Consider the following 25,157-nt stretch of genomic DNA (forward strand, 5'->3'; position numbering starts at 1 on the left):
GATGAAATGAGAAGGAAATATGAAATAATCATATCCTACGACATAGGATGGCGAGTAATACAACATGCCTATACAATGATAGGAGGAACTGCTGAAGAGAACTACAATATGTTGCCATTGTATCTTTACATAATGAAATAAAAAAACTCGGGCACGTATACAAACATAAAGAGAAATGATGAGAACAGATACACATGCTATATTATTAAAATTGAAAACTTTTACCCAAGAGGCAAAATGTTATTCTTTAATATCACTTCTTAGATTATTAACATATATGCAACTCTTGCCTTATGGGCAAGACTTAGTTCATAAAATTGTTATATTGATTATAAACATCAAATGCAAAATGTTACTAATATTCTTCTGCTCAACATAGGTTTCAATATATTTTGCTTATGGTGCTTCAATCATCGGATGGACCAACTGAAGACTGGTGATAATGGTAGATGCAATATTTTTAAAGTCAAAATATCGTGGTGTCCTCATGATAGCAGTGTTGAAGGACGGAAACAACAATATATTTCCTTTGGCTTTTGGAATTGCATACTCAAAAAATAATGAGTCTTATAACCGATTCTTCAATCAGTTAAGAAATGCAATTGGGGTGCGTGAACAATTGTCTATTTTATTAAATTATCACACAACTATTACAAATGCAGTTGAAAATGTCTATCCAGAGTGTCAGCACGGGATATGCATCTATCACATGGAGAAAAATTTAAGAAAAAAATACTTCTCAGATATAGTTTTGTCACTCTTCTATAATACAATAATAACATACAAACTCACTGAATTTGATACTTTCATAGATGAGATAGAAAAAGTTGACAAAGTTGCTGCGGACTACTTGAAAGAAAAAGAATAAAAAAGATGGGCACATTCATTTCATACCAACAGAAGGTACAATATGCTCACGACTAACAACGTAGAGTCCATGATGTGGTACTGAGAAAAGCAAGACAACTGTCAATAATGGTACTGATTGATTACATTTAGAATAAGTTATAAAGTTGGTTTTATGAAAAAAAATAGACGAGCAAGGCAACTTTCATGACATCACATGTTGGCCAGAAGTGGAGGTGACTGATAAGATTCAAGTTACCTTAAAATTAAAAGTAAGTAATTGAAATTGTATTTTGGTAATACAGAAATATACAACAAAATTAGTAGATAATTAAGAAGAATAACCTCCAAATACTATTAAAAATATGATCTTTACAAAAGGATAACCTCCACAACTGATTTGATTGTGGTCATTGGTTAGGTGCATGATGCATAAGTGTTGTGTGTTAGTATTAATTCATTTTATAGTAACAAGGAGATCTTTATTTCTTCGGGAGCATATTAGCAATTCTTTCAATGCAAGTCAATCTGTATATATTTGAGCTGTTTTTCATTGCCTCGAGATTTATGCACAAATATATGGAGTATTGAGTGTTGATTCTATATAGCTGGTTTTTTGCTCATATGTTGAAAGAATGCTCATATTTGTGATTTAGTGTTTGTTTTTTGATTGCAGATTATAAATAACTGATTTTCTGCTCATATGTGTGATTTAGTAGTTATTTTTTGATTGTAGATTATATATAGCTGGTTTACTGTTATTTGTAATTTATTGTTAGATTTTTTATTCCCTTGAGATTTGTGCATGAAATATGTGTTGTGTTTCTTCTGTTTTGTTGCTTCTGCTCATAACTATGTGATCGTATACGTGTAGTTTGTGATTTGATGTTGTATACTTGATTGTAGTTGTTTTTTGGTTGCCTCAAGATTCGTCCCCTATGTATATGGTTGATTGCTCTGCATGGTTGATTTTGCTCATATACTGGATGTTTCACTCTCATAGTTGATCGTGGATTTTATGTAGTTGACTATTTGCTCATACGCTAGAAACATGTTTATTTGTGATTTAGTGTTGGTTGTATAATTGGTTCTGCTCTTGTAAATAGATGACTAAATCAATTTTCTCTTCTCTTAATCACTTTCTATAGCTTTCAAGATTACAACAAATATAAGTTGTCATTTATTTATTATTTTATTTATAGATAGACCCTATTGATGCAACAAAATTTGTTGTAAGAGAAGAAAAAGTTGAATATATTGTAGACCTAAAGAATATGACTTGTCAATTCTTGGTATTTCAAACAGATGAGATACCATGCACCCATGCAATTGCAGTGATAAATAGTAGAAACATGAACAAGTCTAGCTATTATTCTCATTGGTTCTCAAGACAATCTTGGATACAAACATACCAGGGAGAAATCCTACCAGTTGAAAGCACAACATCATGGATTGTTTCAGAGAGTATAAAGGATCTAATCTAAAAAACACCAGATATGAAGGTTCTGTTAGGGAGAAGACAAACAATCAGATATCCTTGCTGAACAGAATCTTTGAGAAATAATTACAGATGTTCGAGATGCAAGAGAACCGGGTACAATAGATCAAATTATCACTATACTACGATCCTTCATCCATATGCAAGAAGATACAGAAAGAAAAATAAAAAAACATTATTAGTTTTACTTTTTATTCGAGAAGTTGGATCAAAATAGCAGTTATAATTAGATTCTTCGATCCCCTATTTTAGCTAGTAACAAGTACTTTTGACTTTCAACAAAACAAGTTGCATGAATGTCTTCTTATTTATTCGAGGTTTTAACTTGTGGTGAAGTATTTACCTCAATACCTTCTTATTGATTATTTGTGAAAGTTATTGTATATTAAATCTTTTTATCTATTGATGTGTAATAATGTATCATATTAACAAGATTCGGGGAAGGACCGCACCCTAAGATATGTGGTGTAAATAATTCCACAGGATACACTTTAAAATTTGCCTTGAAGGCAAGATACAGAACAAGTTATGCCCTATAGGCAAGAGTTGACACTAGCTTACTCTGCAATGATTTGACTGATGATCTATTACACTTACCCTAGAGGAAAGACTTAAGCCCCAAAGAAACAAGTTATGTCCTATGGGCAAGAGTAGACACTAGCTTAGTATGTAATAACTTGGCAGATGATCTACAGCTCGTGCCCTAGAGGCAAAAATTAATACAACAAATAAACAAGTTATGCCCTATGGCCAAGCTTTGATACTAGATTAGTGTGTAATGATTTGGCAGATAATCTATAAGTATTTCTCAAGAGGCAAGATTTTTAGACCCTAAAGGAACAAGTTATGCCCCATGGGCAATAGTTGACATAGCATAGTCTATAATGATTTGGCAGATTATCTATAACTCTTGCCCTAGAGGCAAGACTTAGACATCAAAGGTGGTTCAAATCATAATTTTTCAAAGAACATTCTTCCCCTACCATACAAAATATGTTTGTAGGAATATTACAATTTTACAACCATATGAGAATCAATCTTCTAGACCAAAAACTAAAATATTAAAAGCCAAGAACAAAAGCAATAAATATTAAAAATTACCAAAAGAAAAGCATGGGGGAGTATTCAATTGCGAGTAGGAAAAAAAGATGATACCAATAACAAAGTAAACATCTAACCAAATTAATAAAAGTGGAGAACCAACTACCGAGGAGGAGTAGATGACCCTTAGATTACAAGGTCTAAACTGTTTCTTATTTATGCAATTTAATCGAAGGCAAATATGATTGAAAATTTCACAATGATCAAAATACTCATGTAGCAGTCGCGCATAAGAAATGATAAGACAGCCCCCATAGGAATAAGTTATACCTCATGGGCATGAATTAGCCCTGCCACATTGTCTACTAATTTAGAAGATACTCAATAAGTCTTGCCTCAGGGGCAAGACTTGCCACAAGGAGAAGAAAAAAATATTCTTCAATAATAAAACATTAATATATAAGGATACAACAAATGAATCAGTAGCGATTCTACATTATATACTTTACGTTATCACATCAAAAATAGCTGATTCAATTTTAAAAGAATGTTTAAACTTTACATAATCACAAAAAAATAGCTAAAAATCCTTCATGTGCAGAGATTTTCAATAACTACAAAACTAAACTACTCTTCCCTGTGCATTTTCTTCCTTTTTTCCTTTCCAAATAATCTACCAACTTTTTCTGTATTGTTGTCTCTTGTACCAGCTTGTAGTTTTCTCTTTCCATAATCCCACAACAAAGCTCCATACCTCATGCAAACATAATCAATGTCAATCTCTTTTGGAATATCTCTACCATGAATAAAATATTCAGCAAAGGCACAAACAAATGCTTCACAAATACTGTTATACAAAAGAAATATATTATGTGAATATATGGAAAACAACAAAAAAAGAAGTGAAATGAACATTTAAAAAATGAATGCAATAAGATATCATTGAGTTTGTTGTGGTAGCTCATCAACCATTTTTATCAATAAAGTGTTATTTTCAAATTTGCCAATGCCTTTCTCAAGATAGAAATTAACCTTTTGTAGAAAATACGGTATCAATGTTTGGTAAGGTAAGATCACTTTTTGAACAACTTTATCACTATGCCTGGTACAGTTGGATTCGTATACATATATGCACCAATCAATAAAGTCAAAAACTCCCAAAATCCAGTGTCCAAGTTCAAATTTTTCTCGTGAAACATAAATTAGAAATAACACATAGTCAACCTTGCTCCACGGTACATTTGCATCATAATAGAAGCCTCTGATATAGTCCTCAACCTCGTGTTTCTCAGGAATGACAGAAAAATCTTTCCAATTTTTCACAAAGTCTTGATAAAGAGCATTAATCTTGTTTCTAAATACAAAATCAGTTGTAGCAAACTTCACAACAATATTAGGTTCATATTTCACCTTCTTCCTCATATAGTAGAATATTGTATCCAAATGCTGAGATAAAATAAAAAGAACACTGAATAAGAGCATTACATCACATTCATTACATAAAGAAGTAACCAAAGTAAGATGATCAAACCCCTCAAATAATTAGAACACTTAAACCTTCACAACTTCCATCTCGAGCTAACTGCACATTGTGCAACAGTTAGAATTGCCACAAGTATCATTATCAAGAATGAAAAGTGTTATCATTTTCAATCGATGTAAATTACAAGGCAAGTAGTAGAAATTAAAAAAAAATTAAGTGCATTGTGATTACATGACCTCATATTGATCTGCCATGTTACATATTTTTTGTAGTCTTGTCTTCTGTTGCTTTTGTTATAAGATGGTTGTTAGTTGACTCTGTACTTTACACAGTTAACTAGGTTGATTATTGGGGTCATGCAGATAATTTTCGTCTATCCTGTGGCAACCTTGGAATGAGGTAAATAATGATGTTTTAACAAAAGCATTTTCAAGATTTCGTTCCTGTAACGCCCCGAGATCCCATCCCGAGATGTCACACGATGCTTATGATTCGAAGGACCACAAGCTAACCCTTTTACTGATATCTGTACCTGTGCACTGTATAATATCTGAAATAAATGCGAAAACTAGCCATAAGGTTCAACACATCTATGAATACACAAAACTGAAAACTGAATACTAATACATCCGTCTGAACAGCCTCTAAACTATATGAACTATGGATTTGATAGGACACGTCCCCAACTAACTCCGTCAACTGAAAGTAAAAAAAAATCTGATGTAATAATAGTAAACTGAGATTCGTCCTCGAAAGAAAAGGACTCACGGCTATGGCTACTGCTGTTGGCTGGGACTGAACTGCTGAGGAAACTCTGGATCCTGTGCCTCTGAACCTATGGTGTCAAATAGAACACCATAGCTCAAAATGCGTTAGTACAAGAGTATACCGAGTATGTAGATGAGGTAGGTTAAATACAAGGGCTTATGCATGCATAATATCTAAACTGAATAATCATAAAAATGCCGCACGAGAACACATACACATACATGAATGCATAGACCATAGTCACAATCATCACAACTCTAGAAACTGAAACTCGGATACTTCCTTATTGCAGACTGAACTCACTACTGACACTGAGATACTGAGACACTGACTCATCTGATACTGATGACTGAGAAATTGGATGTACTTACGTCGATGACTAAATTCTGAGCTTACTGCTCTCGATTGATAAGATTAAAGATAAACCTCTCTAATGGATGAATAAGGAAGCTTTTATCAATGGTAAGGAAATGATTATATCTGAATCTGACAACAAGAATACTCAATAGAATCTGAGACTGTGATCAAGCCTGTCTGGCGGTATATCTCTGAATACGATATCAAATAACTATATATAAGACCAAGCCTATCTGACGAATGGTCCATGGATTAATAAAACTATTTGAGTTCCTCAAAGAGATAGATGACTGTATCTGACAGTCCTGATTTTTGAAGATTGATACTGAGACTGAGACTAAAACTGAAACTGTGGGAAACAGTTACTTAACCGACATGCCCCAACCTATCACAGGTGGGGTACAACCTGTAACCCCAGCTGGAAGGGTGTCAATACCATGCCATGGGTAAAAACCTCTCTCTGTTCAATCCTCTCTAGTGGATGAATCTTACCAGGAAGTCGACCTAAGGCAATATAATAGTCAAATACTCTCTCTCTGGAGGTGACAGCCTTTTCCTGATGGTAACTCCTGTATCCTGCGATGTCTACGCAATTCTGGAGGTTAGTTATTGCTACTAATGACTCCAACATCTCTCTCACTGAATGGGAGGAGCCGTCATCCTTTCCCTCACTTGATACTAGTTTTTACTTCCAACTGAAAGACTGACTAAATTCTGAACTGAACAAAACTGAACTGAATCTGATACTGATCATGTTTCTTAAAAGATCCAACTAAGTTACATTAAGATCACTTAGTTCCGTATCTGACTTAGTTCCGTATCTGACGGAAATGGTATTAAATCATGGTATTTGACTGATGAAACAAAGCTTGAATAGCTTACTCGAATCACTTCTGAGATTAGAGGTGAACACTTGAATACTATTAGATCTGAGCCGATCACAGAAATGAGGCTAGATTACTAGCGATACGGAGATTACAGAGATAACTGAGATTACTGAGATTTCTTAAGTTCTGTAACTATCTGGGGATACAGCGTTCTATAATTCACTAAGTTCTGAGAGTCGTGGCTCAATTGGAATTATTGTGAAACTGGCATGGGCTCTAGACAACAGCTAAATTGTTGGGTATAAATACCCCCAGGACTCGATAATATAAAATATAGTATAATCATTCCTCCATTATCACAACCATTCATTCATCATCATCATCATAATAATTCATTCATCATCACAGTCATTCATTCATCATCATTATCATTAAAGCATCGCGTCAAGCATTTAGGAAACATCAACATATACTAGCGTAGGGAAACATGCTACTAGATTATACTTCCTTTAACAAGGGCTTACCTCAAGTACTTCATGCCTAAATCAGTCTTGACATGTATTTGGACATCACATGATTTGGGAAAAACTTCATACTATCATGGCTCAACTTACTTGCTAACCACTTGGCATGTATTAAAAGCTTAACATATATCAGAGAGTACATAATTGGAGAATTTACAACCATCATATCTCAACTTGTTCGCTAAGGTCTTTCAACAACACTAAGAAAGTACGGGTTTACACCTACTTGGGGATTTCATACTATCAAGGCACATTTCACTCACTAAGGCATTTTATCAAACACTAGGCATGCATGGACTAGCTCCCAATTTGGGGGTTTCCTGTTCAAGATACTATAATGACCCTTATGCTTCACCTAAGCTTTTTATCAAACTTATGGGGGACATGCTTCGCTTATTCCACCATTTCTACACCCAAAGGACATGAACACATCACACAGAAAACAACTTCAAGAGGGTTTATCACAAACATCACATGAATTTCACATACTAGGGTCAAAGCTTATGAATCTTGTAAACAAACATAAATCAAAACTCAACAATAGCTGGAACATCAATTTCAACTCACATAAATCATTAACAACTCATAAACATAAAATCTTTGAGTTTTAGAAAAGGGTACTTGAGCTTCTTGGATGAAAGGGACCCAAGAATCAACATCTACATACCTGGGGAAACTCTTTTCTTGAAGGTTCTTGGAAAGACTTCTTGATTCCTCTGGATTCTCTCTTGATTTTTGTTGAAGAAGAAGAGAGGATTTAATTTTTGGGAAACCCTAGTTTTTGGAGTGGAAAAGAAAAATGAGGCTGAGATCCCTTGGCTGGGTATTTATAGAGGCTAGTGAAAAGTGGAAAAGACCAAAAAGCCCTTAGAATTAAACTAAAAAAATCCTGATTTTACATGCTAGCGCGACGCTCCATAATCGCGCCATCTTACTGGAATTTGGACAATTGGCAAACTGCACGATGGTGCGACGCGGTGGAAATCGCGTTGCCATCTTGATTGCAAACTAAAACTATACCGCGACGCGGTGGAATCGCGGATGCTCACTAGAAATTAACAAATTCTAAAATTAAGCCTTGGCGCAACGCGCCATAATCGCAGAGGCTCACTGGATTTTGACGATTGCCACTTTGGCTAGCTCCGCGACGCGCTAAAGTGCCAGGTGGCACACTGTCTCACTAAAATAGCTCTAACTCTTTACCCGAGTGTTCGATTTGGGCGAATTTTGTATCGATGGAAAGCTTATTCAATTCTCTATATGGCAAAAAGTAGAAGTTAGGAAAATTTCACATGATTCAAAGTATTTTATACTTAGGAAGATATTTCTAAAACTTTTAGACTCAGATTTTTGCTTTACTGAATACGCTCTAAGGTTCAGACTGGAAGGGGACTTTGCAGGGCATTACAGTTCCTTTAACATGGCTAGGGTAGGTTATTTTAGAATACTTTATGTTTTCCAATAGTGAATGTTTTTAACTGTTACACAAGGTTTTGTCGGCGGTATGTGTTTTGAGCTGAAGGTGTACTAGAAACAACCTCTCTACGACTCTACCCCACATAAAGGTAGGGTAAGATTTGCTTACATCCTCTCCGATGCGTGAAGAAGGCTAGCTAGCTGACCAACACTAAATCAAATTAGGTAAAGAAAAATAAGGGAGGGGATCTTTAGTGAGTATTTGAGCAGAGTGGTTCTCTTTGGCTTTTCTTGCTAACTGGAAGCATACATTGTTGTGTTAGTTATCTAACCCGTAGCACACTACCAAACACTTGTAGCTCGAATCGCTAATTGACTAGGTACACATTATTCTAGTTCCACGAAAATATATTGGAAACCGACCAATTCAACTTTGGAAGAGCAAGTGTAAAGACAGGATCGACTATGAAACTTTGGTAAAATAGAAGGTTAGTGTGCCTTTTTCATTAATCAGCATATCAGCAATTTACATTACAAATTCTGACACTTGCTGACCAGTTTTTTGTTGAATGTTGTGACAGAATGTGTTTCCAAGAAAGCAAAGTCGACAAAGAAGAGCATACTGCACAAGTGAGCGTGAAATTCTTCGATCATATAGCAGTATTTTAGATCTATTCGTATGGGGGATTTGAAGTCATTAAATGCCATTTCAGTCTACACATGAGGAAACCTCTTGGCATTATGGAATAGGAAGTCTATTTGTCCATGCACATTGTGATATTTATGTAGTCTTTCATAAACTCTGTATCACTAGAAGGATTATTATTCCAATGTTTGTGCAAAACCCAAAACAATCTTCATCTATATACTATAGGTAAGAACAAGAGTGTACTGACAATATATAATACTCTTATTCTCATCTATTCAAATGGAACAACAAATACTTTTTTATGATATATTTGTCAGATTCAGAGATGTATATATAATATCAATAATGACCTAATAGAAGATGTAACTGGTGTTGCCAAAAGAGAGACACAAAAAACAACAACATCGATGGGCTCAAATGGAAGGTAAAAAGTAACTCGTTCTAGCGTAGGAGATCTAGTACTACAACAAACAAAACCAGTTTCATGAGCCTTAATTGACTCTAAACACTTCCAATTAGAAGTTCTCCACACTTTCAAACTCTTACCCCAAGAACCAGAATAAATGTAACCATTAAAACAACCAAACAAGAAATATTGTCAGCATGTTTAACCTACTAGAAGAAAGGGAGGAACAAAATAAAGGACAAGACAAAAGCACATTAACTACAAATAATCACATATGATATAAAGAACAATAAGGTTGAATAGAACAGGAAGGCATACATTACAAATATAGATTAGAATAGCAAGTGATAATACCGTGTCATTCAAAGGTCGACCGCAAGTTGCAAGCAAATAAAACCACTCTTTTAAATCCACAATACAAGATCCAAACATTAAACATTTGGGAAGCACATCTTTTCCTTTAATATATATATTTTTGGCACTTAAAATACATGAAAAATAAATACAGTCAGAATATATGTGTTACCATAAGTACAAAAATGAAAAAATAAAAAGCTTAAAGATAGTAAACCTACCATTTTAACTTATTCAATCCACACTCGATGAATACCCAAAAATCAGTGTTCAAGCTTGATAGGTTATCAAGTGCTTCAATGTCATAGAACAAAGGATGCTTTTGATAAAAAAATGGATTGGGATGCACCCGAATCAAAATCTATCTTATATGGAGATTTGGCTAACTGTCCTACAAATTTCTGTCTAATCAATTTTTTAGGAATGGCATCCTTAACTTCTGCTTCCATGGAAGAAGACCTGGAATTCAACTCGAAAGCAACATCACTAATGGCTGATTTGCTGCCCTTTTTCCTCCTAATGTACATTCGTTTTTCAATTGAGAGCCTTTAAGTTTCAGTGGAGAGACTTTATTTTTCAATGGAGAAACACGAGTACTTTCTTGTTCATCATGTTAGAAAACAGAGAAAAAATTAAAATTGATAGAAAAAACAACCATAAGGTAATAAAGAAAATAAAAAGATAGATCTTACAGATATCTCAACATTACAAGTTATTGAATCAATATTCACAAACTTCTTAGTTCCATCAACATCAAAAATCATGTCTTCTGTATCAACATTAATAACACCAAGCTCCTATTTAAAATCACAAACACATTCTAGTAAATTAGTTTAAGAAAAGAAGCATGTAAATTGGAACTTGAGATACTTATAGATATCTCAGTTTGAGTATTTTTGACATCAGGAGATGTTGGAAAACTAGAAGAGGCTGCAAACACACTAGAAATAATATTATTGATTATTGAATCAACATCGCCACAGTTCTTATTTCAATTAATGTTGTCCCCATCAACTTCAATACCACAAAGCCCCATTGAACAACATAAACAAGTTGTGCATCAGTTTTAACAAATAGACTAGTGGAACAATTATCATTTTTTCTTGGTGATAAGAAGTTATTTGTCGTTGGAAATATGTTGCTCTCCCAAATGACTTTGTTAGGAAGTCTTGCCTCATCTTTTGAAGGTTTATTAAAAAATAATTTGTTTTGCAGATATATTACTATGTACAATGGTTCCTATTTATAGTTTGACATTAAGAGAACATTTATAAATATCACAACCTTTTTCAATTTATGATGATGTTCCAGAATTATGGTTTTCTGTTGGGCAGACTTATCATGATATATGTTTTCAAAATTTGGTTTTCTATCAAGCAAAATTATGGTCGGTTTACCTGCAATTAAGAATAAAGAGAAGATTTTGAGAACTCTTCTACCAAAGGATAAGGAAGTAGATCTTCATCCCCTGCATTCTTTTCCTACAAGGAAGAAAAATCAATGAGAGAACAAAAAGAATGCGTAATAAAGCAGACAATCAAAAAAAGGTAAATTTGAAGAAGAAAAATTGGGAGCTAGACGCATGTATTACCAAATCTTTCTTCCTAAGAACCTAGGTCATTGATTTGCTGATAATTTCCATTATAACATCTCAAAATTTTAAACCAAGCATCTAAATAATTGAAAGGAATTTTTTTTGGGTTTTAGCTATTTTTCGTCTACAACTAAGCTCCTTGAATATCTGTTGGAACTCAGTTTTATTACGATCAACCAAATATTATCAATAATAACAAAGTAGAATAGCTTATTGCAACTTTTGTGGGTAGAACTACCAGCATAAAACTTAATTTCAAAATCAAAGATATACTGTATTGTTCATGAGAGAGTAAAAGGAACCTTATTTTCTTTATAAAGATAGTCTATCCAAGAAAGTTTGTCAGCAAAGATTGCAATTTCTGATCTAAGATGGGCAAAGAGTAGCTATGAGATCAGATGAGGACCAAAATAAAACTAAAGAATGAACTAAGTTCTTCGTATGGTCCAATCAAACGAGAACAAAAATATCTTTGTGAGGTGGTTCAACATCTTTGTGTTTTACAAATATTTAATGGGTTGACAATATAAGGTCTGGATTACCTTATTCTTTCCCTATCTCATATCTTCCATGTTTAGAGGCCTCAACCAATTACTCTTTCTTCTACAACTTCTTTTTTCTTATCTGAATAACCTTCTACATTCTCCCCTTCTTCAGCTTGCCGCTTCTTTTCCTATGAGGAAAAAGAATCAATAAGAGAACAAAAAAATATGCATAATAAAGCAGACAGTCAAAAAAGGTAAATTTGAAGAAGAACAATTAGGATCTAGACGTATGTATTACCAAATATTTCTTCCTAGGAACCTAAGTCATTGATTAGCGCATGTTACAAGGATCTTTATCTTGGCTAATATTAGTAGAAGATCCCAAGTGCATCTGTTTTTTATATGTACAAAAGGAAACTTTCAAAATGCTCATTCACCTTGATGTAGTAAGATAATAGAATATAAGTATGATAGATTCTCCTTGACCAATTTAACGAATGTTGAGAAGACTAATAAGTAAGATAGCACAAGCAGTATAAGGTCACATATACCAATTGAAGAGTAAGTAATTTTCTTCACAAATCTTTACACACTGTTTAGCATTATATTCAAAACTGCCATTAACAAAATAGGGTTTATTACGTCTAGCTGAAGTACAATTAGATGCAGTGTGACCCTCTTCACCACAATTATAGCATGTTCGCCAACTCCCATAAGAACATAAAAAGACAAGCCAGGAAACTATTTACTTACTGATCTCTCATTTTATGTAGGTTTGTAAGGATCATCAGATTGACCATCAACCATTGGATCATAACTTGGTTCACCTTGTAGATTATCCGGTTGTTTATCTGATAGAATATCCCCATCTGCTTTAAGCTTTTCCAATAGTAATCTTTTGATTTTCGATAATTCGGACTTCAAAAATTTGTTCTCATTAAGAATCTTTTTAAACTTCTTCGAACACGTGCTTTGAAGCTTTTGCATACACAATACATGAAAAATTAAAAATAATCTATTTAAAAGATAAGTTTATAAGAGGAAATAGACGAAATGAATCGATGCATACATCAAGTTTCTGATTTAACACACTGAATTGCTTGTCTTCACTATCACTATTACTTGGAAGCTCATGCTCTAATGAGAATGCCTTAATCGCACCTTTCTATTAACCAAAAAAAAAAAATAGAAATTTCAATACACACATACTAATTAAAAAATAAAAATAAAAACAAAATAGGCGTACGTGCTTACCGAAGATTTTGACTTCTTTGACTTAAAAAAACTTAACTACTGTTGTGTATTGTAGAGTAGTACATGCCACATAACGCAACATCAGAGGATATTTTTCTTCAGAGACTATCTGCATATTTTTTCTCTATATTTGGGAAAAATATCCCATGTCCATACCATAAATGCATATGAAAAAACAACAAGTTGGAATGATGATCCGACAGTGGTTTTTGTTGGTTTCAGTGAGATTTTCAATGAACTTATAGTTTCATTGAAAGATAATTCACCCCATCCAAACTCTCTACACAAATCTGCATCCTCCAAAATCATAATAAGATCAGCATAGATGACCTTGATAGGCCTCCCAACAACAACACGCGTCCTAAAATACATATTTCAGATAGCTTGACAGCATCTAAATCATTTTGGACTTTATCTTTCCTTGTTTCCATAAAAGTTTTCAAGTCCTCCATTTTTAATTTATCAGTACCATCAAAGTAAGTGTTCAATAGATGACTACTACCTCCCTTTCCCTAATTGATGATAATACATTACTTGAACTTTTAGTTGAAAATCCAATAACAAGACCAAATTCATCAAGTGTAAACTCAATGTAACTTTTCTGGACATAAAATGCCATTGAATTCTTCTTGTTACATCTTATTTTTGATAAAATCATGTAATGTCAAAGCATACCTGATGGATTTAGATTACCTAATTGCATGAAGTTCTCATAAATACTTTTCTCTAACAATGATAACTGATTGTCATCTAAAAAGCTCGTTATAGTTGTGTGATAATTTGAATCTCCTCTCCAATGGGGATCTGATTTGAACCAATCATTAGGATTAATAAAGTACTCAATATGATTTATCTTGCTAAACATGCTTTACAAAATCTGCAGAGTTACAAAGATAAAAACAACTTTTAAATTAAAAATTAACAACAAAACAAGAATCAAGCTACAAAATAAAATTTATTGAATAAAAAAATTGACCCAATCGCTACACAAAACACCCAAAATCCAAACCTAAACGACCTAATTATTGGACAATAATGAGATCAGTGAGTAGAGAAACCACCGAAAATGTATTTCCATCAAGGTGATGTAGATAAAAAAATAGAGTTTAGAAATTAATCTATGCATTATAGAATGTGATTCATAGAAGAGAAAAGTGATTTTCAACTCAAAAAATTGCTAGGTAACAAATACTTCAAATTCATGCAATAAGATTAAGAAAAAATGAGAGAGAATTACCTAAAGTACAGAGCAATGAAGGGTAAAATAAAAAACCCTAAAGGTAGAATGCGATTTCACCAAAGGGAAGGAGAGAAATCCGAAGCTCAAGCTTTGAGAGGAAATTTTTTGTAGCTTTATGAAATTTGTCCTACCTTGAGCTTTGTTCAAAGGCTAAATGTATTTTTAACTTTATTTTTGGGTACAAAATGTACTATATTAATCCGACGCTTTCGAGCTTTAAGATGAAATTTGTCCTACCTTTAGCTTTGTGCAGAAGGTAAATGTATTTTTAACCTTTTTTTTGTACAAAAATATATTTTTAAATTAAAGTTGGTGTAAATAAATTATGTCATTCAAAAAATAATTGATTTTTAATAAAAAAAATATATCTCAAATTGTGCCTCATGGGCAAACGCTAACACTATTAATCTGCATTAAATTAGCTAATGTTCTGCAAGAGGCAAACTTAGACCCAGCAAAATAAGTTATGTCATGTGGGTAAGAGTAGACATTATTAGTTTGTATTGACATAATTTTACGATGTCTAACTTATGATGTCTAGTGTTTATAATGTCTAACATAGAGTCCACCCAGATAAAAGTTATGCCTTATGGACAAAAGTTGACATCACCTTAGTCTGTAATGATTTGACAGATGATTTATATCTATTACCCTAGGGGCAAGAATCTTAAATTACAAAAGAATAAGTTATGCCCTATGGGCAAGAGTTGACTTAACATTAGTCTGTAATGATTTGACAAATGATTTATAATTATTGACCTAGAGGCAAGACTAGAAACAAGTACATGAGCAAGAGTTGCACTACTTTAGTCTTTAATGATTTAGTAAATGATCTATAAATCTTGCCCAAGAGGCAAGACTTTTAGATCACAAAAGAACAAGTTGTGCCCCATGGGCAAGATTTGACACTAGCATAGTCTGTACTAATTTGACAAAATGTATCTTATGAATTTTTCAAAAAATTAATGTGTGTGAATAATTTACACTATTTCACTATGTCTAACTTATGTTATACTCTTAACATAAGTTGATAACTCGAAAAGAGAATACATCATGACCTTTATATAACTTGACTTGACAAAAATAAACTCACAAGTTAAAAGATCAAGATCAAAATTTGATATAAAAAAGTCAAAAGAGCAAGTATTAAACTATTAAGAAAAATAAAATAAGAAAAAATAATGCAATAATTTACAAAAGGATAAGCAAAAATAGTGGTAAATTAGTTGAAAGTAAACACTGTCAATTACAACTTGAGTGACCATCTTTAAACATCATAAAGAAACAAATGAAAAACTTAAATCCTCTTAAGAATTTTCCACGTCTTCAGCAGTACAAATTCATCTTTTATTGAAATATGATCAAAAACATCTGATGGCATTGGAGTTATTAGAGTAAAACTAGGATCATAATTTTTATCTGATACTTCGTACCGCTTTTTTTCTTAGAAAGCAAGTCATTAATATTTTCAGGAGGGGTTGAAAGATCAATTTCTCTGCTTTGAAGCTTGGAAAAAATCTAGGAACTGGTTTCAAACTTGACTTCATCTTCTAGAATAAGCACATTTTGTTCCTGCAGTTCATCCAGCCCTTGAAATTTGCAAGGACAACTCCCCGTTCGTCTCATGGTTTATGTAATCCCTGAATAAGCTCTACAATAGAATCACACTTGGACTCTAGAGACTATATCAAAAGAAATTAATAATGTCAACAACACAATTATTGATATAATGATGTTGTTAATATTGAATAAAAAATCTAATGTGAAATTTACCTTAATATGGTTCATAATCCCATCTAAAGAAGTATCAAGATGAGTCTTAATAGAAGATGTCACTCTTTGCATAAAAATTGCAAAATAAAAAGAAAGATAACTAATTGAACTATGATTTGAACAGTAAAATAATAAAGATATATTCTATATTAAAGAAAAAGAGAGTGACATAAGATTTGACACTAGCGTGTCTTTATTGATTTAGTAAATGATCTATATATCTTGCCCAAGAGGCAAGACTTTTAGATCACAAATGAACAAGTTATTCCCAATGGGCAAGAGTTGACACTACTGATTTGGCAAATGATCTATAACTCTTGACCTAGAGGCAAGACTAGACACAAGTCCATGTGTAAGAGTTGACACTGCCTTAGTCTGAAGTCCATTAGATTCAGTTGCCCAACTTTCCTGCCTACTTCAGCAAGTAGTGGATACCAAGTTGAGCCATTGAGGGTAAACTGGAGAAGCTGTGCACAAAGCCTAATCTCTCCTAAAAGCTAAGTAATAATCACAAAGTGACAAATCGACAACCTACTATTAAGTTCTTATTATATGTAAATTAAGTAATAATTGGAACCAATCTAACTAGTTAGCACATTGACAATATAAAGAACATGAAGCTGGAGGTTTATAAGCACAATGGCCGGAGAAAAGGATCAAAAAGCACAAAGATGTACATTAAATACCAATAGTTTGCCCAATTACATAATTTTCTCACTCTTTTTAAAATGAAGACCTTAAATCAATAAGCCTCCAGTGATTCCACTTTCTATTTCTCATTACAGGTCCTACAAAGTTGTAGATAAGTACAAGCAATATTTCACAGTTTTCCTTTCTCTAATTGCTTTTTCTTCACACACAAATGAACAAAATCTTCTTCTACTAAAAAGAGGTCTTAACTTCTTTATTCACTTTTCTAGTTCTGCACTCTTACGCAATGTAAATGAAGCCTTAACATGGTGTCATTCTTAGAAGCAATTCAACATCGTTCAACTAATCAACAACAAAACATAAATTAAATCAAAATAGAAAAACATGTTTAATACACTCAATAAAACCATAAAATTTTCTTGTGAAAAGATTTTAACGATAACAGGGTGAACAACTAAATGTTCTGTTTTTAGCCTTTTAAAGCTAGACATTCTCCAGATTCAAGTCTGTAAATCAAACTAAACACACTCTTTCAAAAGTCATTGCATTACGTCAATTATCAACCTGCAACATTTTTCCTTTATTCAAACATAAATATCAAAAGAAAAACAATTACAAGAGCAAGTATTTTCTTGTTGCACCCAAGAGTAAGGGTGCAGGACTTTGGTCAAGTGGTCAATGAAGAGTTTGAGAACTACGAGGTCAATAATTGTGCCCCATAGGCAAGAGTCGACATTGCCTAAGTCTGTACTTATTTGGTAGTTGATTTATAACTATTACCCTAGAGGCAAGACTTATCCCACAAAGAAACAAATAGCCCCTATGAATAAAAGTTGACACTACCTTGTTTTGTAATGATTTGGTAGATGCGCTTTAACTCTTTTCCTAAAGGCAAAACTTAGACACCAAAGAGACAAGTCCATGGACAAGAGTTGACACTGTCTTAGCCTTTAATAATTTGTAGATAATCTATAACTCTTTTTCAAGAGGAAAGATTATTAGATCACAAAAGAATAAGTTGTGCCGTATGGGCAAGATTTGACACTAGCATAGTCTGTAATGATTTGATAGATGATTGAGAACCTTGTCCTAGAGGCAAGACTTTTAGCCCCCAAAAGAACAACTTATGCGCAATGGGCAAGAGTTGATACTAGCTTAGCCTGTATTGTGCTACAAACTATTGAAAATTTAAGACTTGGAGATTACTATTTCAAGCTTGAAAAAGAATGATAATATTTTGAAAACTTGATTATATCATGTATGACTTTTTTATATAGAGATTTACATGTTTTACTATAATTAGGACCCAAGTTACGCACAATCTCTAAATTTTAAAGATTATTTTCTTGATGTTGATCTATAAATCTTGGAATTAGCAAGGCTCAAACGACATCAAACGTTCATAATATATAAGCAAGAGAATGACAAAGCTGACTGACAAGTTTAGCATCATTTCTAACTCAAAATTCTCTAACGAGATTCCTCCCTTGATATTGACAAGAAACAATCAAAATATTGTAATGACCATCTTATCATTTTTAAACTGAGCATCTTTAGAACACAATAGAGTACTCTAGAGGAGAACAAATCCAGACCCACTTTGAACAAACCATAAACTTCAAAGAATGATAACATAATTGATTACAGTAGCACACCAAAGAGGTAAATGCAAATTTAAACATGTATTATAATACCATGTACATACATATTTGACTAAAAAAAATGTACTTGACTAGTTTTTCAAGGCCTATCTAAGAAAGATTACTTCTTCGAATTAGGCAAATATTGTAAATTTACCCATAAGTTTTTAATACCCAAACATAGAGTATGATTTCAAACATTTCTCTAGCCAAGCTAGAATCTTATAGAGATGATTTCTAACCAAAATAAAAAAAGAATAAAATAAATAAAGTAACACACTAACACCTTTGGCAGCAAAGTATCTAGGGCACACATAAAAACATGTACAAAATAAGCAAATAAGTTATCACTGGCCTAACGTAGACACTTAAAACCTGATCTGAAAAATAGTCCTAATCTTACCTCATTGTGAGCTAATTGTCAAGTCATTTTAGTTTACAAAATTAGAACAAAGTGGTTTCATTAAAGTGTTTAAACAAACTTAAGAGAAAATCCCAACTATTGGCATATTTGACTTCAACATTCATCACTTGTACATAATATTACTAAGTTAGTAGATGATCAATAAATCTTGACATAGACGCAAAGACTTAGCCCCCATAGAAACAAGTTAAGTATCATGGATAAGAATTGGTCCTGCCACATTGTTTATTAATTAAACAGATGCTCAATAACTCTTACTCTAGAGGCAAGACTTATCCCACAAAGAAATAACTAGTCCCTTTGGATAAGATTCGACACTACCATGTTCTGTAATGATTTGATAGATGCTTTGTAATTCTTGTCCTAGAGGCAACAATTAACTCTGAATAAACATATTAAAAGGAAGATAGAATAACAGAGAATTCTTCATTGGTAAAATATATAAAAAGTGAGGTTGCAATTTTTGTAGTATACTAATAGACATTGATGTAAAATACATGTAAATGATGAAGTAAATTTAGTAGAAACTTATATCAACAATGATGTCAATTAAGTTTGAAGGCAAAAGTCCTGAAGAATTGGAAGCAACATACTGAGAGATGCTGTATTTCTTCATCAGAAGCAACATTTATCTTTTTCTGTTTATCGAGATTGAAGATTTGAGAGAAGTTCGATGAAGAGAAAGAGGAGCAACGATAAAGAGTATTTGAGAAAAATAAGGGAAAAAGGGAGCAACGAGAAAGAGTATTTCAGAAAAATCAGAAAAAAAAGAAAAAATAATAAAAACCAAAAATAAAGGTTAAAGACAAATGAATTAAAAAAATAAAGAAATAGATAATACTTGAGAAAAAAGAAAAAAGAGAAAAAAAATAAAGGTTGAAACAAATGAATTAAAATATGAAAATAAAATTAAAGGAAAAAATAAAAAAAGTGAAAATAATAATAAATAGAATTTAAGAAACAAATGAGTTTGAAAAGTTTAAAAATATATTTGAGGTATAGAGGTACTTAAAAAGGAAGGAAGGCTAGTCTTTAAAGACTTTTCTTATTGGGGTCAAAAATCTGAAGCCACCCATATTTGGGTTTATGACATGTAATTTTCTGGTATCTAACACTGTATAAGTATGTATCTCTCGTATTATTTTATTTGTGTGAAAAATGCATAAGAGAGATACATAGTAATAAAGCAAGAGATACATATATAATACTTCTATGTATAATATGTATCTTCTAGTATATTTTTTTTGGGTTAATTACATATGTGAGAGATACATATTATTACAGGAAGAGATACATTTAAGGTTCTTATAAGTTTAATATGTATCTCTTACAAGATATGTTAATGTAGATATAACTGTGGATAGATTGTATGTTTCAAAATATTATATATCTCTTATAAGAGATAAGAATAGTATTATGCGAATGTTATGTCATTTTTTTTGTGTCAATAACACTATATGCGATCGGCAACATGCTTCCTAATATTAAAAAATAAAAATATTGTGTCACTGCAACAATTAAATTTGATTGAAAAAAAAAACAGATAAATATAGTGAAAATCGAATTAAAAAAAAAAAAAAAGAAAGAAGAAGAATGAAGTAATAGCACAAAAAAAAAAAGAAGAAGCAGAAGAGTGAATTTACAAATTGATTATGGAGATGAATATGTAAAAAAAAATGAATTGGTAACAATATACCATCTTTTAGAGGATTTTTTTTTTGGTTAACTAGATGATTGGATGTGTTAGTTGCTAATTAAATGTTGCATTAATTGTTACATTCCTTAATTTAAGCTAATCAATTACACCCTCCGTCTCGTCCTAAATTTTCTAATTTGATTTTTCATTTTACTTATCTTTTTTTATTAATCAAGAAGAGACATTTTTTTTCATGTTATACCCTTTGCTTTAATTAATTTTTCTTTAAATTAAAATATAAACATCATGTAATAGGAGTACTAGGTAAACTAGTCATGTTATTAATTATTATTTTTAATCAATGTGTAATCTCAATTTGAAACGGATAATTTGAGACGGATGAAGTAAATAATAAGATATATCATTACCTTGTATCTCACTTAACTTATATGTGTCTGAAAATCAAAATAAAGAAATTTTATGAGATTTAAAAAAATATATATATATATATATATAAATATGGATAAACTTGTCGAAATTTATATAAATTTTACAATAAATAATCGGCTTGAATTGGACCAAACTAGGAAATGACCAGTACGTGAAATTTTGGCCATTTCGGCCAGAATTGCTTTGGGAAAAGGGAAAACCTAACTCTTAAGTTGTTTTACCATCATAGCATCAGTGTCATCTTAAGTTATTTGTCTACCTAATTCTTGCTAGTTGCTCGGTGTTGTATGACCTAGGTTCGCAACAGAAGCGTAAAACTGATGTCACTGGCTTAATTATGTTGAAGGTCATTTACACTTCAATTTTATTTTTTTTGGTTGAAGTACGAAAAGAGTCCTAATGTTGGAACTAGGGGTGTACAAACCAAACCATCAAGTCAAACCAAATCGAGGAACCAAATCAAATCGAAAAAAAAAAAAACGACTTATGATTTGATTTGGTTGGTTTGGTGTTTGAAAAAAAAAACGACTATTCTTGATTTGGTTTGGTGTTAACAAAAAAAAAAGTCAAATTGAACCCAAATCAAACCAACATAACATATATATATATGTGTGTATGTATATATGCATATATATAATTTAACTTTTTATACATAAAATATTAATTATAATCTACTTTTTCAATTAGTTTTATTAATTTTAATATTTAGAAAGTAGGTGTGTGTGTGTGTGTATATATATATATATAAGATGGTCCAAAACCCGATATAGACTTAAAACCTAATTTTTCACTCTTTATTTTACTTTTTAGTTTCAAGTGAGAATTTCGCTCCTCAATTTTTCATAATTGAGTTTTTTTATTAGCACATGAGTGAAAACATACTTGATCTAATCTTCAATCACAATATAATTGTAAAAAATAAAGATTATAAAAAAAACTAAGAAAACCAGAAAAAATCGAAAGAACCGACTAAAACTTAAATCGAAAAAAATAATTTTATATTGATTTGATTTGATTTATAGTTTTAATAAATCGATATAATTGGTTTGATTTTTATTCAATAAAAAATCAAACCAACCCAACCTATGTACACCCCTAGTTGGAACCTAAATAATGGACAAAAAACAATTAATCGAAATAATGTGTAAAAGTGATGTTTTTTAAACAGATAGTGCGCTATTAATATCTATTAAATGATGTTGATGTGAGGATTGATATTTAAGTTGTTTCTACTAAAGGGGTTTCAAGCATTTGGGAGTCAATAATTCAAGGAAAAAAGAAGATTGACGACGATGTTACACATCATATTGGAGTAGGGTAAATGAAATGAAAGTTCGTTTTGGTGTCTTGTATGAGCCACCTCATTTTAAAGATAAGTTTTATAAAGTGGTGATCAGACCAACTATATTAATTATCCCAACAAAAATTAATACTAACCAAAAAGCATGAGCATAGCTGCGTAATACTTGTATATATAGAAGAAATTTTCAATCGCCAAATCGAATGGTTGTGCCATTTTAATCAATGAAATCGTCACTCCATTGGATTAACACGTGGACTCTCTTTCAGCAGCCAAACATAGAAGAACCCATTGTTCACATTACCATTTCTCCTTTGGCTAGTTTGTATGAAGCGGATTGTTAACCGATCAAAAATTCGCCCATCCAAAAAATGAGAGTAGCAGGAATAAGGATGATGTCTAGGTTTAGTAAAAGAGATTGAATAAAAAAATGAAGCTATGTTGGATAAGGTTGGTGTGGCCTCTATGGTAGAATGAGGGTGGTGAGGTTGAGATGGTTCAGATATGTAAGGAGAAGATGCACAAATGCCTCAGTAAGGTATTGTGAAAGGTTAGTTATAGTACATGAAGAGAGGTAGAGGTAGATCAAAAGTTATTGGTGAAATTACAATAATAGTACAACTGAAAAAATTATAAGTGAAGAAAAATAAAGTTCTTCTTGGCTAAGACGTGGATATCTCGCTCTTTAAAGAGATTTAATCCAACTGCGGCATAATCTACATCAATCCAGCAGTATATCTCGTGACTTGTCTCCTCCAGGATACAACAACCCATCAATGATGTACAACTCAAACAACTCCGAATTAGTTGAAGAATCCACAGCTCCACCATAAGAACACCTTCCTTCAACATATTATTACTCTCTATCATAGTGAATATAGTTGTAGATTTAGAATTTTTTTTTGACTCAACTCACTTTCACTACTATATTTACTCTTCTCATCTTTTTCTTTATAAACAATAAAGGAAGAAACATCTCTATTTATCGGTTAAGAATTCTTTCATGTGATGAATATGATGAATGAGGGGTAGTAATCTGGATAGATAAATAATCTTGATGTTACATATACTACATGCAACTAAAGACCATGGAATTACAAGAAGTTAATGGTCATACGAGTTACAAGAACTAATGATCATCTTTTACCACAATTTATATCCACTAACACCAAAGAATTATGTGGTGAGTTACAAGACTTAATGTGGTAGATAATGGATAAATAAAGTGTAAGAAGTTACAAGAGTGGTCAAGATATAATGACACTACTTTCTCCACTATATGTCCATAAATACTATAACAAAAGACATTTATTGTTACAAAATATGTTGTAGCAAAATATGAAATTTTCTGTGGCTAAACACTTTAGCTATAATATTTTCTATCGTAGCATTCGTAACAAGATGTAGCGTGGCTAAAAGTTAGCTACAAACTTTTCATGGTCCGTGACTAAGAATGTATACTTGTTGCTACAAAAAAAAATATTGTAGTTAAGATGGTAAAAAGTTTTTGCCACGAAAAATATACTTATGGCAAGTGATTTTATTTTTTTGCCACGACAAACAAAATTTGTAGATTTTCATATTGTAGTCACAAGCTATTGTATTGTGGCAAAAGATTTTATTTGTTTGCCATATTAATTTAAATTTTATGGCTATTTCTATAGCTTAGTCTTGTGGCAATAGCACTCATATTTAGTTAAAAATAAAAAATTTCATAGCTATAAATTAAAGAATTTGCCACAAACATCTTCATATAGTAACTAAAAATTACTATCTTTAGCCATGAAGTCGCTACATCTGCTACGGAAGATAAAATTTTAGCTATGCTCTTAATATGTCAATTATAGGAGTATATTTCTAGCTACGAATTCAAAAAATTCAAAGCTAAAATTTAGCACAAAACTTTGCCACAGACATTATTAGCCAAAATAATACGAATAATGTAGCCAGGAATTCATTTTTGGCATGAAACAGTAGTATATCTTAAAAATTTCAATAAATGCAATATATTAAAATAAATAAATAAATGTTCAACAATAACATTCAAAGTTGCAAAACATCATTTTACTCGAACATATTGATATACTTCTGCAAGAGAAAAAAATATATTCACGTCTCCATTGATTTTGATTTCATCACTCCTCCATAAACTGCAATAACAATTAAAAAGATTAGAAAATGATATATTAAAATATTCATTTTAAAAACTAAAATTTATTTATTAATATAAATATTTTCTTATAGAAAAAATATATTTACTAACGGCTCTCTCTAACGGCTCTCTCTCTTCCTCCCTCCCTACCCTCTCTCTCGCTCGCACCGGTCACCGGCCCCCGTCACCGACCCGACCCGACCTCCGATCCCCGGCGCCGCCCTAACGGCTCTCTCTCTCTCTCTCCCTACCCTCTCTCCATCTCTCTCGCACCGGTCCCCGGCGCCGTCGCTGACCTTCGGCGCCGACCCGACCCGACCGCCGGCTCCGACCTCCGGTCGCCGCTCCCCGCCACCCTCCGGCGCCGACCGCCGGTTCCAAGCCGTTCC

General features: G+C 32.4%; 1 long non-coding RNA gene across 1 annotated transcript in view; it reads right to left on the reverse strand.

The window, feature by feature from the left end:
- Positions 1-24,606: 24,606 nt before the first annotated feature.
- LOC107872425 overlaps positions 24,607-25,157 on the reverse strand; it is a 6,421-nt gene continuing 5,870 nt past the window's right edge. Inside the window, exon 4 of the long non-coding RNA XR_001674837.2 lies at positions 24,607-24,766. This is a non-coding gene — a long non-coding RNA (uncharacterized LOC107872425). The remainder of the gene's footprint in view (positions 24,767-25,157) is intronic.

Source organism: Capsicum annuum, chromosome 5, assembly GCF_002878395.1.
Source record: "Capsicum annuum cultivar UCD-10X-F1 chromosome 5, UCD10Xv1.1, whole genome shotgun sequence".
Lineage (NCBI taxonomy): Eukaryota > Viridiplantae > Streptophyta > Magnoliopsida > Solanales > Solanaceae > Capsicum > Capsicum annuum.